The sequence below is a fragment of the Helianthus annuus genome, chromosome 12 (genome assembly GCF_002127325.2).
Source record: "Helianthus annuus cultivar XRQ/B chromosome 12, HanXRQr2.0-SUNRISE, whole genome shotgun sequence".
Classification (NCBI taxonomy): domain Eukaryota; kingdom Viridiplantae; phylum Streptophyta; class Magnoliopsida; order Asterales; family Asteraceae; genus Helianthus; species Helianthus annuus.
In genome coordinates this window covers 34003533-34010836 of record NC_035444.2, presented here as the reverse complement: position 1 = coordinate 34010836, position 7304 = coordinate 34003533, and the positions used below count along the sequence as shown (strand labels likewise).

Below are 7304 nucleotides of genomic sequence, written 5' to 3'. Positions count from 1 at the left end.
AGCCGTTTTAGCGGGAGGGAAATACTTATATAGAAATTTTTGGGCTAGTTCATCCCAGGTGTTTACCGATCCAGCTGGGAGGGCATTGAGCCAAGCTTTCGCTCGGTCTTTTAATGAGAAAGGAAACATTCGGAGGCGGATGGCGTCATTTGATGCTCCATTGATCCGAAAGGTATCACATATTTCTAAGAAATTAGTAATATGTAGATGGGGATCCTCGTCCGCAAGCCCATGGAAAGTTGCGGAGTTTTGGAGCATTTGTATCAAGTGCGGTCGAAGTTCGAAGTTATTTGCTTCGACATTCGGTGCATTGATAGCAGCGCCTAGGTTACCTACGGTGGGTCGTAGGTAATCCATGAGGGTACGTTGGTCCGCCATTGGAGGTAGATCACCCGAAACTTTCTCTTGGTTTTTAGCTTTTAGTCTTTTTCTGAGAAAGCGTTCGGGTTCTTCTAGAGGTTCTTTTATATCCCTATTAGAACTGGAGCTCATACACTATGTAAGATTGGCGTCTGGTTCCAAGTCCTGCAATAAAAACAGAAAAGAATGCTGGTCAGAAAGTTCACCACGGCCCCGTGTTCAGCGAACACGGCCCGTGGTCGGAGTTACAGTGATTGTTTTCCAGATCCCAGTTACTGGAAGTTGGACACGGCCCCGTGTTGCACCGACACGGCCCCGTGGTCAGCCTTCTGTAACTTGGAAAACTAAAAACTGCCAGTAACGATGCTGGGCACGGCCCGTGTCCGACCAGGCACGGCCCGTGATGAGCTTTGCAGAAGCTGAAAAACTAAGAAAATCCTAAAAAACTTAAAAAGAAAAATAAAAATATGATTAGGCCGTTGATTCCTAACTTTCTTAAAATTCTTGTGTCCCCGGCAACGGCGCCAAAAACTTGATGCGTGTGTAGTGTAATATATTTTTAGAATATAATTAAGCCCCTTTTTTACACCTTTAGCCAAGTTTTAAATTTATAAAACACGATATTCACTAACACTAAACACACATATGGGCAAGTGCACCCATCGTGGACGTAGTATAGTGTTGGTAAGATACCGAGGTCGTCCAAGGACACAAGAGCTTTTAGTACCGGTTTATCCTCAACGTCTAATCAAATCAGAAAGTTAAAAAAATGTTTTTAAACTAAGAAAATAAAAACTAACTAAATGCTGAAAAATAAAAATAAAATAAAAACAGATAGACAAGATGAATCACTTGGATCCGACTCGTGTATTAGTATAACCTTTGATTATTTTCGCACTTTTGCACTTGTTTAAGAGATTATCTTAGTTATTGTAGTAGGCCCCTCTTTTGAAGGCGACGTTACCCTCAACCCAGTAGTTTGAGTCAGCAAGGATACAATCCTAAAGGGTTGGATTATTGGAAGATAATGAATTAAGTTATTAATGCAAATTATGGTAGGCCCCGCTTTTGGCGGTGACGTTACCCTCGACTAAGTAGTCTGAGTCAGCAGGGATACAGTCCTAAATAGCCGGGTTATAGTATTAATAGTAGTTAACTTATGAGGGGGTCAAAGAGTTTGGATCCCCGCCATCCAATACCTATGGGCATTGAAGGAGATCCTACTAAATTTGACCCAGGTCCCTTGCAGGACCTCTAAACGCTGAACAAGGGCAAGACCCTTACCAAACCGTTCCCTTAACCCCCGACCAGGTAGCCAACATACCTCCATATAGACCGTGGAAATATGAATGGTGAAAATCTTTTATTTTATATAGACAGTAAAATAATGCCAAGACACCACGGACAAACGATAAGGAAAGATCACCTTCAACATAAGTAACTAGTTATTAAAGTCATTAATACAAAACCAAATAAAAAGTGATTAAAAATAAAAAGTATTATACTAAACACTTGTCTTCACCAAGTGATGTAAGAGACTTAGGCAAACATGGCCTTGATTGTCAAGAACTCTTACGATCAATCTTGGATCCCGAGACGACTCACACACTCTATGATGGACAATGGATGATGGTGGTGGATGATGGTGTTATGGTGGTGGTGGGTGGTGGATGAAGTGTGAGAGAGGTGGTGTGCCAAGGGATGAGTTGGAATGAAACCAAGCACTCCTATTTATAGGCTGAACAGAAGGCTGGGCACGGCCCCGTGTCCGCTGGACACGCCCCCGTGCCCGTCTGACACTCTCTCTCTTCATTAATTGTAATTCGCAATTACAATTAATGCGCCTGCTGTACTTTCGCCACGCCCCCGTGCTCACTGGACACGGCCCCGTGGTGGGCAATAGAAGCTTCTACAGGTTTGTCTTTTCTGCTGCTTCTTGGGCACGGCCCCGTGCTGGCTGAGCACGGGGCGTGTTCAGGCTTCTGTTTTCTCTTCTTCGCTTGGGAGGATGCCGTTGAGGGTTCGGGCAGTCTACTTTCATTCCTTTTCTTGTATTTATGTTAGAATTAGCTGTCTTTTTGCTTCTTTAGTGAATTTGAGCTCATTTCATCCTGAAAATACAAAAGGAAGACAAAAACACTCTTTTTCCAACATTAGTACTTAAAAAGGGTTAGTTTTATGCCTTATTTGATGTAATTTATATGTTGTATTTTACACACATCAAATACCCCCACACTTGAACTTTTGCTTGTCCTCAAGCAAAACTCTTTAAATGTGGCTTACACTCCCAAATGGAATGGGTAGAAGAGAAGGTTTTTGGCTTGTCATAGAGTGTCGGGAATCCAAGATCTTTTGGGTTTTATTTTTATTTATTTACAATCCTATTCGTTATGATTTATTTAGAACGTTTCATAAGACAAATTACTTATTTGGGCATAACATGCCTTTTTTTTTAAATTTCATTTATATACAAGTTCACATACCTCACGGGAGAAATCACTCAACACTCGGCCGAAGGTGTATTTTTAGTGAATCACTCGAGAGCGGCATGGAACTTACGCCTTCCATAGGCTTGCCAAGCAATCAATCCTCCTCCTTTTTAACTTTATACCTTTGTAAATATCATGAGGACTTTTTGGGTGAAGGGTTAGGCTTGGGCTAAAGGTGGGTGGTTGGGTTAGTGGTTAGTAAAAGGGCGAAAAGCGTAAAAAGCGTCGGTTTTCGTAACACATTTTGTTTTTTAGTGACTTTCTATTTTGAAGTATTTCTCCAAACAAGCTTTTGTTTGCATAGCTTTGTTTGTTTTTAACTTCACCATCATTTTTTTTAGTCACATAAAAGAACGAGCATGCAAAAAACCGAGCTTGTTACTAAAATAAAGGGTGAAAAAATATAAAAAGGGTTTTTAGTGGGTAAAAAGGGTTTAGGGTAAAGAAACGAAAGGTTTAGGCTCAAAGGGGTTAACTAGGGGGATTTTTGGGTAGGTGGTAAAAAAAATTGAAAAATAATGGTGTAGAAAGAAAAATGGTTGGTCCTAATGCCTCTGTCATTTACTTACTTGGGATTAAGTTGGTAAGGACCGGGAATGAATCGTCGTGGCAAGTTCTAGAGTTGTAAGAACCAAGCGACTATTCACACAAGAAACGAAAAATGAGCATTTAGTCTAAAGATGTAAATTTGTATGCTCTATAAAGGCTCAAAACTCACTTTTGTGGGAATGGGTTTTTAATGTGATCAAGTATATATAATCGAATCTTAACTAGACTTGATATGCCGTTTCATAATTTTCTTATGTTGGTTCTTGTTATCACGACGCTCTCGTTTGTAAATTTTATAAAAATATAACCTTATTAATCTTGGGATTCCTAACTTAAACTTCAGACAAGTAAAAAGAAAAAAAATGAAAAAATTTTTTGAAAAAATTTGGGGTGTTTAGCGGTTCCAATAGAGTTTTGTGTAAGGCTTGTTGTTAGGACTTACAAAATTTCAAAGTGTTAGCTTCCCCCCCACACTTAAATTACACATTGTCCTCAATGTGTCCCAAAAATAAATTTTTAGGTTGATTGGATGTGTAATGTGGTGTTAAAAACCAAAGATTTATGTTACTGGCAGTCTGGACACGGCCCCGTGGGGACCGGACACGGCCCCGTGTTCAGGTGCCAGTAACAGAAATTAAAGAAATGAGACAGAAGCCTGGACACGGGGGCGTGTCTGGTGAACACGGCCCGTGTCCAGTTACCTGAACTGGGCATTTTTTTTGCAGGTGGTTCAGCACGGGGCCGTGTTGGTTGAGCACGGCCCGTGTTGAGCCTTCTGTAATGGAGATTTGTGTCGGGTTGCTTCGTTCTTTGTGCATGGGGCCATTTTCCTCGTTCCCTTTTTCATCCATTACCACCACGAGTGTGTTTTATTCCTGCAAATTAAAACTAAAAGATTAAACTAAACTAAGGATAGTTCCGCGGAATGCCTCCGTGGTGCGCCACGTTTATAAGGGTCCTTGGCTAGACCCAATGTGAGGTTATATATTTTCTGAGTGGGATGTGTGGCGTCCCATGTTATACCGTCGGAGAGCAGCATCCAAGCTTGAATCAATAACCTTCATGTAGTTGACCGGGTCGTCGTCCTCAATTCTCTTCCCAACTCCGAATTTTACTTCATCATCCCCATACCTCAAGGTGAGTGTTCCGTCATTCATATCTACCACTGCTTGTGCGGTGGCAAGAAATGGTCTCCCTAGTATGAGGGGGACCTCGGTGTCTTCCTCCGTATCGAGTATGACAAAGTCGGCTGGATAGACGAATCTGCTTACTTTTACCCAGTGTTGTAAAAATCGCGACTAGGCGACGATTAGTCGGCGATTAATCGCTAGTCGTCCAGTTACTGAGTAATTTTTCTTAAATCGGTCCATTAACCGACTAGGTCCGACTAGGCACGACTAGGTCCGACTAGGCCAGCCAAAAGTCGACGATTCCAGCAAAAAACTTGTATATTCCAGCCAAAACCTCTAAATTCCGGTCAGTTTCCAACCAAATCATTGGGATTCCAACAATTAATCATGTATACTTAAGTAAATGAGTTGAGTAAGATTTAAAACCTAGCTACTTAAAATATTTACCTATAAAAATGTATATATTTATACATAAAACTGAAAATTACATATAAAAAACCCGATCCGATTAATCCTGATTAATCCCGAGTAATCCCGAGTAGTCGCTAGTCCCCACTTCACCGGCCGACTAGCGACTAGCGAGTTCTCCAACCTTGCTTTTACCAAGACATTTTCAATGACACCTTGCGGGAATTTGACGGATCGATCAGCGAGTTGTATGCTCATTTTTGTAGGACTCGTGGTTCCCAGGCCGAGTCTTTTAAACATTGATGAGGGCATGAGGTTAATGCTAGCCCCAAGGTCGGCTAGGGCATTACGAACGGGGGACTCCCCTATTGAGCAAGGAATCGTGAAGCTTCCGGGATCGATTTTCTTTTGGGGAAGTTTATTGAGTACGAGGGCAGAGCATTCTTCGCCTAAATTGACTAATTGCAAATTTTCAATTTTCTTTTTGTGAGTGAGGAAGTCCCTCATGAACTTAGAGTATTTGGGCATTTGGGTTAGGACCTCAATAAAAGGAATATTGACATGCAATTGCTTTAATAGACTTTCGAACTTCGCGAATTGCTCATTGGTCTTCTGACGAATTAACCTACCGGGGTACGGAACTCGAGGAGCTTTGGTAGGCTCTGGTGATGGAGGGGAGTTCTTTTCCTGCAGAGGTGTGGGTACTGTTTCTTCTGTTGGCGGCGGCGCTTCTGCAGGCCCTACGGTGCGGTTTCGTAGCGTGATGAGATGAACTTGCGCTTTTGGGTTTGTTTCGGTATTGCTAGGTAATGCGCCTTGCGGTCTCTCGGCAAAATTTTAAGCTATTTGATTTAATTGTTTTTCTATGTTTTGAATACTAGCTTGTTGATTTCTAAAATTTGATTCTAATTGTAGAAATCTTTCCGAGTTTTTCTTTTCAGTGTCAGAGATGAGGCGAGATACAGTATCTTCAAGCCTTTCTCGTCCACTTTGTTGTTGAGTGAAATTTTGTGACTCATTTCTTGGTTGTTGAAAGTTTGTTCGTTGGGTTTGTTGGTTACTACTATTGTCGGGTTCTCTCCAACCAAGGTTTGGGTGGTTTCGCCATCCTTGGTTGTAAGTTCCCGTTGGAGGACCCGACGGCCTAGGTCTATTATCAATGTAGTTTACCAATTCTTGTTGATCGTCCGTTTCTTTCATACAACTCCAATTTTCATGTGACCCACCACACCCTTCACAAGCCATAACCGAGACTGTTTTTGTCATTTCCAATTTTTTTATTTTTGAAGAAAGGGCCTCGATTTGGGCTTGTAAAGAAGTGCTTTCATCGACCTTATGAGCGCCCGGGGCAATAGATTTATTGCCTCGGGGGGTGTGCCATTGAAAATTGGTTTGAGCAATTTCCTCAATTTGGTTATATATTTCATGCGGGCATCGATTACTTAAAAGTCCCCCGGAGCTAGAATCAAGTGTCTGCCTTGTATGTGGCAACAATCCATTATAGAAAGTGGATACTTGTTGCCATATCGCAAGGCCGTGATGTGGACACTTGCGTAATAACTCCTTGAACCTTTCCCAAGTTTCATATAAGGATTCCCCGTCCTCTTGTGAATATGTATTAATTTCAGTCATTAATTTAGCCGTTTTAGCGGGAGGGAAATACTTATATAGAAATTTTTGGGCTAGTTCATCCCAGGTGTTTACCGATCCAGCTGGGAGGGCGTTGAGCCAAGCTTTCGCTCGGTCTTTTAATGAGAAAGGAAACATTCGGAGGCGGATGGCGTCATTTGATGCTCCATTGATCCGAAAGGTATCACATATTTCTAAGAAATTAGTAATATGTAGATGGGGATCCTCGTCCGCAAGCCCATGGAAAGTTGCGGAGTTTTGGAGCATTTGTATCAAGTGCGGTCGAAGTTCGAAGTTATTTGCTTCGACATTCGGTGCATTGATAGCAGCGCCTAGGTTACCTACGGTGGGTCGTAGGTAATCCATGAGGGTACGTTGGTCCGCCATTGGAGGTAGATCACCCGAAACTTTCTCTTGGTTTTTAGCTTTTAGTCTTTTTCTGAGAAAGCGTTCGGGTTCTTCTAGAGGTTCTTTTATATCCCTATTAGAACTGGAGCTCATACACTATGTAAGATTGGCGTCTGGTTCCAAGTCCTGCAATAAAAACAGAAAAGAATGCTGGTCAGAAAGTTCACCACGGCCCCGTGTTCAGCGAACACGGCCCGTGGTCGGAGTTACAGTGATTGTTTTCCAGATCCCAGTTACTGGAAGTTGGACACGGCCCCGTGTTGCACCGACACGGCCCCGTGGTCAGCCTTCTGTAACTTGGAAAACTAAATATGATTAGGCCGTTGATTCC

At 42.1% G+C, this 7304-nt stretch overlaps 1 non-coding gene across 1 annotated transcript; it reads left to right on the top strand.

The window, feature by feature from the left end:
* The first annotated feature begins 6467 nt into the window (after positions 1 to 6467).
* LOC118485163 lies at positions 6468 to 6574 on the top strand. The gene has a single exon (XR_004875468.1). It is a non-coding gene; the product is annotated as a small nucleolar RNA R71 (small nucleolar RNA).
* The last annotated feature ends 730 nt before the right edge of the window (positions 6575 to 7304 follow it).